Raw genomic sequence first — 10,000 nt, 5'->3', positions numbered from 1 at the left:
ACCTTGCCGTCAGCATAAGCTGAAGACTTGATCAGGTACCAAGTATGTAGCAAGACAGGCTTTTCATTATAAACTACAATTGTTTTGCAAAAGAAATTATGGCTATCGTTAGATAACCCTCACTCTTTGTTGCATTGGATAATGAAAGATGGATGTATGAATGAACGAATGTAATGCAAATTAGAATCATGTTGCAATGGCTAAATGTTTGCAATAAACATTCACAATTGCGACTCTAATGCAAATACAATTCAATTGCATTCACCATATTAGCATCTACAATATCACTATGCAGAGTGTTTGATTGTTTGAAGGTTGTATTTCTCTTATAATAAGAGGGTAATACGTTAATGATCCTTCCGCAGGTTCACCTACGGAAACCTTGTTACGACTTTTACTTCCTCTAAATGATCAAGTTTGAACATCTTTCCAGCACAATCCGACCACTAGTTTCCCAATGGTCTGGATTGACCAGTCCGAAGTCCTCACTAAATCATTCAATCGGTAGTAGCGACGGGCGGTGTGTACAAAGGGCAGGGACGTAATCAACGCAAGCTAATGACTCACGCTTACTGGGAATTCCTCGTTCATGGGCAATAATTACAATGCCCAATCCCCATCACGAAATGGGTTCAAGCGGTTACCCACTCCTTTCGGAGCAGGAAACAGTATGCACGATGACCACTTCAGTGTAGCACGCGTGCGGCCCCGGACATCTAAGGGCATCACAGACCTGTTATTGCTCTGTTTCGTGCGGCTGCGAGCGCCGCTTGTCCCTCTAAGAAGTCCTTACAGTGCTACAGCATCCTTACCCTAGCCAATTCTGTAGGCTAATAGCAGCAGAGCCCTCAACAGCCGAAACCATCAAGAGATACTACCACCCACAGGTTGACTAAGGGGGAGTACTGCAGTGTAAACTGCAAGTCTATTTAGTAGGCTAGAGTCTCGTTCGTTATCGGAATTAACCAGACAAATCACTCCACCAACTAAGAACGGCCATGCACCACCACCCACTGAATCAAGAAAGAGCTCTCAATCTGTCAATCCTCTCAGTGTCCGGGCCGGGTGAGTTTTCCCGTGTTGAGTCAAATTAAGCCGCAAGCTCCACTCCTGGTGGTGCCCTTCCGTCAATTCCTTTAAGTTTCAGCTTTGCAACCATACTTCCCCCGGAACCCAAAAACTTTGGTTTCCCGGAAGCTTCCATTCGAGTCATGAAATTAGTTACTCAGAATGATCGCTGGTTGGCATCGTTTATGGTTAGAACTAGGGCGGTATCTGATCGCCTTCGAACCTCTAACTTTCGTTCTTGATTAATGAAAACATTCTTGGCAAATGCTTTCGCTGTAGTTTGTCTTGCGACGGTCCAAGAATTTCACCTCTAGCGCCGCAATACAAATGCCCCCGTCTGTCCCTCTTAATCATTACCTTGGATTCTTAAGACCAACAAAATAGAACCAAGGTCCTATTCCATTATTCCATGCAAGATCATTCAAGTTAAGGTAGTGGTACGCATCATATAGATGGTTGACCATACCGTTTTTAGGCACCTCTTTCGAGGTTTTGGACGCCTGCTTTGAGCACTCTGATTTTTTCAAGGTAAAAGTCTCGATCGCTTGAATCAACACTCGGTAAAGAGCATTGATAGCAAATATCGAGCAATTTTCTGTCTAAACACTATGAATGTAACCACCAGGAAAGAGGAATGAAGGTTCAAGCAAGCATCCGTAGACACAAGCAAGAAACCTAACATCACCATCTAACCCTTTAATCAGTGGACCCCATAGGTTCGACTGAAATCCAACTACGAGCTTTTTAACCGCAGCAACTTTAATATACGCTATTGGAGCTGGAATTACCGCGGCTGCTGGCACCAGACTTGCCCTCCAATAGATCCTCGTTAAAGGATTTAAATTGTACTCATTCCAATTACGGGGCCTCAATAGAGTCCCGTATTGTTATTTTTCGTCACTACATCCCCGTACTGGGATTGTGTAATTTGCGCGCCTGCTGCCTTCCTTAGATGTGGTAGCCGTTTCTCAGGCTCCCTCTCCGGAATCGAACCCTAATTCCCCGTTACCCGTTACAACCATGGTAGGCGCATAACCTACCATCGACAGTTGATAAGGCAGTTGCTTGAGGGATACATCGTCGGCTCAGAGGCCATACGATTTGCTCAGTTATTCAGAGTCATCACAAGAAATGCAACCGAAGTTGCTAAGATCCCCACTGCTAGTCCTTAGACAGCGACCGAAATCACTGAACAGGGTTCTAGGTGAATAAGAATCATTGGTCTTGTACTAATAAATGCGATCCTTCCGTCAGCAAGCTGAGGTTGGAACACTTGTTCATGTATTAGCTCTAGAATTACCACAGTTATCCATGTAAAAAAGAATATCCGAGGAACCGTAACTGATTTAATGAGCCATTCGCGGTTTCACTTTATAAACAGTATGTACTTAGACATGCATGGCTTAATCTTTGAGACAAGCATATGACTACTGGCAGGATCAACCAGGTAACTTGATGTTTTAGCAAAGTAAAATGCTAAACAAGTTGTTTTTGCAGCTATAAATACGATATCCTCAGCTAACAACCAGCAAGTGGATGTTAACTTTAACGAGGTATCGAGATTTATGTCGTGCATTAAGATGATTCTGCAGAAAACTCTTTAGAATCCATCTTCTTCCACTAAAATGTGCAAGCACATCTAGCAGGAGTAACCATTGCTGGGTACGTTTGCAAGTCAACTAAACAGCATAGTATTATAACCGCTTGATACCAATTTCTTGGATCAATCTGCGGTCTGCTTTGCACAAGCAGAGCTCAATACTAATACTGCTCACTCTGTTGAGTGACTAGTTTGAACATATATGCAAGATATGAAGTCTGATAGCATTAAAGCCCAACTCTCATAGATATTGTCAGTCGTACCAAGGAAGACCTTAGGTCTTGCAGGTACTCTACCTTTGTATAATAGTGTGTGGTGATAAGATGATTGACGATCCAAACCCATTCAGGCCCGTCTCTTCAACCACCAAACATCAACAGAATAACAGGAATAGATGCGTGAACAGCTACAGTCTGGACCATACCACTGCTTGATGCATTGACTTATCCATAACCGTAGACAATCACTTACCTCCCCATCAACTACTGATGGTTGCTTCTCTCAATTCAGCAACTACACTCACCACATATATGTTGGTTGTATATGCGTTCCATACCCTAATTTTCGAAATTCACGGTCCAAGAAACCCCCTTAAACTCATTTTGTCCCGATCAAAACCCGTTTTCCTTGACTTATAAAATTTCACTCCCTTCCAGTTACGTAATAACGTTCTGTAATAAAACCTTAACCGATCGATTTAGACCCTATTCGCCTATGCTATCAAATGATATACATTTGACAAGCTTTCCAATGGTATATGTAGTTACCCGCATATTGACCATTGGTATCTCCATAGGACTGACCACCGAACTTTGATCACGAATAACTTCTCTCAGACACATCTCAGATACGCCATTCTTTGACCATTATTAATACACTCTTTACGCTCTATCCAACGATATATCAATCGACCCGATCAGTGACACTTAGAAATTTCATCTATCCATAGGCCACTTTCGGAACTTTCAACACCCACTAGCACCTTAACCTTAATAGCTGGCATACCCCATGCCATGTTATTATTTGCTCAGTTTTTAATGCCCTATCGATTGATATATTGCAATCAAGAATCAGAAGAACTTTTGTCCCATGCTCGATCCCATAGAGAGATCTTTTTCCATCAAGCTCCGCCCCCTGAAAAATAGGTTTTTCCGAAATAACTCTCGAACCACAACTCCGATTCCCGATTCCAATACATTGCCTAAAAGCCCTTTTAAAGGCCTTTCTGCCCATATATAAAACGTCGAAATCGGTTGCCTCTTCATAGGCCAGTTACCGAAAAACCGATTTCGACCGAAACCCAATACAGCTCTGTTGGAGTCATTTTGGGGTACATACCACAGGCCAAACTATAACACTTACAGTCTAATGCTATATATGGTTGAATAGCCCGTATCCTGAAGTAGTTGAATCACTACTAAAACACCAATAAAATATTGACCCTGACCTGCCGTGGCCGACCGACCAAAAATGACTTTAACATGGGATTTCCCATAGAGAAAATTAAACTTTAATAACTTCTGTCATACTCAACATAGAATCATGAAACAACTTTTAAACAACTTCTTTAATCATAATAAAGGTGTCTAAACACAAAAAGAACCAAAAACCTAACGTCCATAATTTTCGATATTTTCCCATATAAGTCTATGGACGAATTATACTAAATACTTCAAATGATCCCTAATCCCTTCCAATGTATTTCCAAACATTTCCAGCCGTTGTAAAACATAACCTAAGGCTATTCTAGCCCTTACAAACAATGTACCAAAGATGGTTAACCATTACCCTACGAGGACTCAGTGGTCAACTCTCTTTGCTCCCTCAACTCAGTTTATAATGTATTACTTTCTGAACTTCTTTGTCAGTTGCAATAAACATTTTCATACGCTAATTTAATTGTCTCTAATTGTATTCAATTGTTTACCAACGCTTTCTGTTCTTCCTTGCTGGGTGCAAGAGTTTAAGTTTACTTGTGTTCAAAGTCTATCTTTGTTTGAAAGTAGTTGAAGACTCGCTTGAGTTTAGTGTTTGAAGGCAGTTTTATTCAGCCGTGAACCATCTATTTAAAATTTCAATTAAACCAACAGGTTATGGGCCCAGCTCGTTTCATCTAATATCGCTGTGTGTGCTCTGTTTAACGTGCTTAGTGAAATCCAGGATCTACTTGTGTCTTATTATTTTCATCATTTCACTGAAATCATTTTAAATTTATCAAGAGTATTTCTACTCCACTGTGATCAAAGCAATTGTGTGCTGCTCAACTTAAGTATCAACATCCTTACAAGTGTTCTGTGTGTGTTACTTCAACAATCCTCGAGTTAATTCATCATATAAACATTTATCAACATTATCATCGACATCTCTGTGGAATTCGGCGATATGGCAAGCAAGGATATCAGCGTAGTGAAACTCTCGTCTAACAACTACCTACTATGGAAACAATCGTTAGAAGCGTACTGTGAGGCCAAAGGTGTTTGGGACATCGTGATTGGGGAAAGCGTTAGACCAACACAGCCGCAAGAAGGAGAAGGCGAAGAGGACTTGGCCATAGACATCGCCAACTGGAAGCGTAATGACGCATTGGCCAGAAGCATAATAATGTCATCAATGACAGAAGGTAATGAACACCTTGTTTTAAATAAAGTTACAGCCTTTGAAATGTATACCAATATTGTAAACGCAAAAGAAAAGCGTACAACGTCGAATGTTTGGCAAAATAGACGAAAGCTAATTGATCTAAAGTTTACCTCAAGCCATAATATATCTAGCTACTTCAGTGAGCTTGAGACATGTGTTCGACAGCTGAACGATTTAGGTATTGTTACTGATGAGGGTCAATTAATCATTAAGATCTTAGACGATCTTCCAATTCAATACGAATCTTTCAGGCAGACTATTGACATGCAAATCATTGCAGGAGCCAATATAAATCTAAAAGATCTAAAATCAAGTTTACTTTTAGCTGAATCGCGTCTAAACGCCAATAAGAGAGATAACAGAAATGAAGCGCTGGTATCTCATTCTAATAACAAACATAAACCAAGAAATTTTGAAAGACGTTGTTGGGAATGTAATGGCAAGGGTCACTCACGCTCATCATGCAGAAAATTTCTAGCTAACCAAAATAACTTTCGCAATAATAACAATAATCATTTTAACAATAATAATCAAAATAACAACATGTACGCCCAAAACAACAACAATAATAGCTACAATAACCGAAACTTTAATAACAATCGAAATTTCAACTCAAATAGAAACTTTAACAATAATAGAAACTTTAACAACTACAATCAGTCGAGAAACAATAACTCTGGTTATCGAAACAACAACAACTTCAACAACAATAGGCAATCCAATTTCGGTAGAAACAATCAAAATCAAAACACTGCTAATAACGCTCAAGCTAATTATAACAATAACAGCAACAATCACCAGAATGAAAGTCATTCTTCAAATAACAACAACAATTTCTTGCTCGCTGCATGTGCCAACTCTGATGTCCAACCAGAATGGATATTAGATACTGGTGCATCATTTCATTTGACCAGTAACATTAAAAATTTCCAGAATCTTGAAGAGTTAGACGCACCAATTCCATTAGTAATTGGTGATGGCAAACAAATTGAAGGTATTGCTAAAGGTGATTGCTTAGTTGAATGTTTTAATGGTTTAGAATGGTCCAAAGGAAAATTGACTGATGTATTGTTTGTTCCAGATTTGGGCAACTTTAATCTTTTCTCCTGGGGCCAATCTAAGAAGAAAGGATATGGATTAAGATCAGTAGAAGATTCAACTGAAATCTTTGACCCAAAGACAAACAAAACAATTGTCAAAGCAAATGAAACAGGGAATACATTTAAACTTGAAATGAGAGTATTACAAAAGGATTGTCATCATGCTTTAACTGCTAAATCATATACCTTAATGGATTGGCATCGGAGACTTGCTCACATTAATGTATATAAGATAATTGAGATGAGCAAACAGGGTTTACTTCCACCTATTACAACTGATGATAAACTAAGTGAATTTGTGTGTGACGGTTGTGTGAAAGGCAAAATGCATAAACAACCTTTTAAAACTAAACCAAAACGTGTTTTTAAAGTAGGTGAAGCGATGCACTGCGATCTCCAGGGACCTATGGAGTGCAACTCACTAGGTCGTTCTAATTTTGTTTTAGTCATTAAAGATGAAGCTAGTTGCTACAGAACCCTTTTCTTCTTGAAGTTCAAATCAGATACACTCGATTCGTTAACAACTTATATCAACTTTGTGGAGAATAAAACAAGTAATAAGGTTAAAGTAATGCGTAGTGATAATGGAGGGGAATTTATTGACTATCGAGTAAAAACCTTATTAAGGAATAAACACATCGAACATGAGCTTTCTGCACCTTATACGCCTGAACAAAATGGTCTTATTGAGCGCGAGAATCGTACCATTGTTGAATTAGCTAGATCAATGCTACAAGATATGAACCTCCCAAAATTCCTATGGGCAGAAGCTATGCATACAGCAATGTATGTATTGAACATTATACCACATAAGCAAATTAATAATCAGACTCCATGGGAATTATGGTTTAGAAGAAAACCCTCTTACGAACACTTACGAGTGTTTGGAAGTGTTGTTTATGCAAAGATTCCCGATGCAATCCGAAAGAAATGGGATGCAAAAGCTCGGAAGTACATTTTCGTAGGCTATACAGCAACTACCGAAAATTACAAGATCTTTGATCCTCGATCAACTTCAATCTTTACAAGCAGAGAAGTTAAGTTTATTGATGGTGGTAATAACATTGAAGAAGCAATCAAACAAGTTAAGAATGAATGCACAAAAGATTTGTACGAAATTTGTCAAAATGAAGAAATCGAAGAAATTAATGAAATCAATGCAGATACTTCAAATACAAATGAAACAGAACAAGTTGATGAAGAAGAGAGCAGTGAAATACCAGATAAACAAATAGATATCATTAATCTAGCCCTGCAGGCAATTGAGAAGTCAAATGAACCATCCACGTATGAAGAAGCTATGGCTTCTCCAGATAGGTCTTTATGGCTTGAAGCTATGAAAGAAGAGTTGAATTCATTTAAGAAAAACGATGTTTACACTGTAACATCATTACCACAAGGTAAAAGACCTATTGACTGTAGATGGGTGTTCAGGATTAAGCGCAAAGCAGATGGTTCTATTGACAGATACAAAGCTAGGTTAGTAGCAAGAGGCTTTGCACAAAAATCTGGAATAGATTATTTCGAGACATTCAGCCCTGTAGCCAGGTACGACTCAATAAGAGCTATTCTTGCAATCACTGCACATTTTAAGATGTTCTTAAAACAATTTGATGTGAAAACAGCGTTTCTGTATGGTGATCTTGAAGAAGAAATTTACATTAATCAACCACCTGGCTTTAGTGACAATTCAAATAAAGTACTTAGATTGAAGAAAGGACTGTACGGGCTCAAACAAGCGCCCAGGCAGTGGAACGAAAAAGTTCGTAGCTTCTTTAACAAACATGGTTTTACTCAAGCAAAGACTGATAATTGTGTTTACATTAGAAACAACAATTCTCTCACCATCTGCGTGATCTACGTTGATGATGGACTAATATCTAGTACTTCCGAACAGGAACTACAAGATATATCCAAAGCTCTTCAACAAACATTCGAAATGAAGTTTGGTGAACCGTCAGTCTTTGTAGGAATGGAGATTACACAGAGTCATGATCGATCTGTAATCTCAATAAAGCAAACACATTACATTAAACAACTTTTGAAACGTTTCGGAATGACTGATTGCAAAGCTGTTGTAACACCAGGAGACTCAAACATTAAATTGTATGCTTCAGAAGAAGAGTCTGATACTAAAATACCTTATCAAGAAGCTGTCGGGGCATTACTCTATTTGTCTATAATAAGTCGCCCCGACATCACGTTTCAAGTAAATAGAGCGTCACAGTTTAATGCAAGATATAATCAAACTCATTGGGTAGCTTTGAAACGTGTATTCCGCTATTTAGCGGGTACTACCGATACTGGCATTGTCTATTGTCCAACATCAGAAGACTTTGAGTTAATTGGGTTTGCTGATGCTGATTATGCATCAGACACTCTGACTCGTAAGTCTACATCAGGCTTCGTCGTAACATTGGGCAAATCACCTATTTCTTGGGCATCTCGTCTACAGAAGAGTGTTGCCCAAAGTACGACTGAAGCAGAGTATGTTGCTATAGCCGATTGTACCAAAGATATTCTATGGTACATACAACTTTTTGCAGAACTAACTATTCCCATACATCCTCCAATTAAGATTATGAGTGATAACCAGGGTGCTATTCTTCTTACTAAAAACAGCGTCTTTCATAAACGTACCAAGCATATTGATGTACGGTTTCATGCAATTAGGGACTATCAAGATCAAGGACTGATCAAGGTTTATTATACACCAACTGATCAGCAACCAGCAGACATGCTTACAAAGTCTCTTTGCTCTCCTTCATTAATAAGATGCAAGGAATACCTCAATATCGTTTAGCTGCACGACAACACATGAGCTCCTTTCTTTCATTACATGACCCAAACTTTGCAAACATTCGATTCTTTCACGACTTTCTTTTGCGTACCTTTAATTTTTTCAATTGTATGCCATTTATTCCCACATATTGTTCCATTTGAAGTATTTAGTAAGGGAGGGTGTTGGTTGTATATGCGTTCCATACCCTAATTTTCGAAATTCACGGTCCAAGAAACCCCCTTAAACTCATTTTGTCCCGATCAAAACCCGTTTTCCTTGACTTATAAAATTTCACTCCCTTCCAGTTACGTAATAACGTTCTGTAATAAAACCTTAACCGATCGATTTAGACCCTATTCGCCTATGCTATCAAATGATATACATTTGACAAGCTTTCCAATGGTATATGTAGTTACCCGCATATTGACCATTGGTATCTCCATAGGACTGACCACCGAACTTTGATCACGAATAACTTCTCTCAGACACATCTCAGATACGCCATTCTTTGACCATTATTAATACACTCTTTACGCTCTATCCAACGATATATCAATCGACCCGATCAGTGACACTTAGAAATTTCATCTATCCATAGGCCACTTTCGGAACTTTCAACACCCACTAGCACCTTAACCTTAATAGCTGGCATACCCCATGCCATGTTATTATTTGCTCAGTTTTTAATGCCCTATCGATTGATATATTGCAATCAAGAATCAGAAGAACTTTTGTCCCATGCTCGATCCCATAGAGAGATCTTTTTCCATCAAGCTCCGCCCCCTGAAAAATAGGTTTTTCCGAAATAAC

General features: G+C 38.9%; 1 non-coding gene across 1 annotated transcript; it reads right to left on the bottom strand.

Annotated features, from left to right (window-relative positions):
- Positions 1 to 348: 348 nt before the first annotated feature.
- Positions 349 to 2,518, bottom strand: LOC149092522 (small subunit ribosomal RNA). The gene has a single exon (XR_016200828.1). It is a non-coding gene; the product is annotated as a small subunit ribosomal RNA (ribosomal RNA).
- Between the last annotated feature and the right edge of the window lie 7,482 nt (positions 2,519 to 10,000).

This window comes from Tetranychus urticae, unplaced genomic scaffold (assembly GCF_039701765.1).
Source record: "Tetranychus urticae isolate SD_2017Ah unplaced genomic scaffold, NJAU_TeUrti_SD_1.0 Scaffold_8, whole genome shotgun sequence".
NCBI classification, from domain to species: Eukaryota; Metazoa; Arthropoda; class Arachnida; order Trombidiformes; family Tetranychidae; genus Tetranychus; species Tetranychus urticae.
The sequence above is the reverse complement of the archived record's forward strand: the minus strand, read 5'-3'. Positions and strand labels throughout refer to the sequence as shown.